We start from the raw sequence: 1017 nt of genomic DNA, 5'->3' as shown, positions 1-1017 counted from the left end.
AATATTTTAAATATAGATTTTCATAATTTTTCCTCTCTCTTTATGTATATATATAACATTTTAAAAAAGTAATTCAAAATAAATATTTATAAATATTTATCTAATAACTTACTAATATTGTATGCTGTCTGGGTTAATACTTTTAATCTTAACAGTACTTTGCGTAAGTATTTCATCACTTAGCAAAGTATTATATATTAGTATTTAAATATTGACAATGTTCTGCGTAAGTATTTTATCACTGGACGAAGTATTACATATCAATGTAATCAATATTGAAATCAATCATAAGATAGGATTTGTAACATTAAATATTGAATATTTAAGGATTTGTAACATTAAATATTGAAATACTTGAGTACTAAAAGCTGTATTTGAATCACAGAATATTACTAAATACTGTACTTTTAATATTGAAAGTAAGTAATTAATCAATGATTCTTAGTATGATATTTTTATAAGGGAATAATCGACAAAATTAAATTCCGAAATTTTATCGAAAATTCTCTTTTAATGGTCAATATATTATGGATGGATTCTAAAACATTAGAATTTACTCAAAATAGGAGACGTCTAAATTGCCATTTTTGTAGACGCGCATTTAGACTAGACGTAACTTAGACTTCTCCGACGTCAGTTAGACGTCGAATCGACGTCTGCGTTCTCGCTGGGAACCATTTTGCAAATAATCATATAGATTTTTAATTATTAATTAAAGAAGATAAGTGCATTATCACGCAAATCGTGATAATCTTGTTTAATTAATAATTAAAAATCTGTGATTATTTGGAAAATGGTAGAGAACTTTTTTGTCAATTTTACCTAAAGTATAAGTACACGACGGCAGTCGTCGCTACTATAACTCATTTACCATATTCTGCATGATCATTCACAAATTTTCTACAATTAATATCTCGATAATTATTGCGAATATCGCAAAACGGTATAGGATTTTTATGTTCACCGCAACCTGTTCTACGTTCCCACAAAATGCCCGGAGGAGAGTGTGAGACACCC

This window comes from Odontomachus brunneus, unplaced genomic scaffold (genome assembly GCF_010583005.1).
Source record: "Odontomachus brunneus isolate Ranch 3 - 2012 unplaced genomic scaffold, Obru_v1 Obru_scaffold_061, whole genome shotgun sequence".
In the NCBI taxonomy this organism is placed as follows: Eukaryota; Metazoa; Arthropoda; class Insecta; order Hymenoptera; family Formicidae; genus Odontomachus; species Odontomachus brunneus.
The sequence above is the reverse complement of the archived record's forward strand: the minus strand, read 5'-3'. Positions refer to the sequence as shown.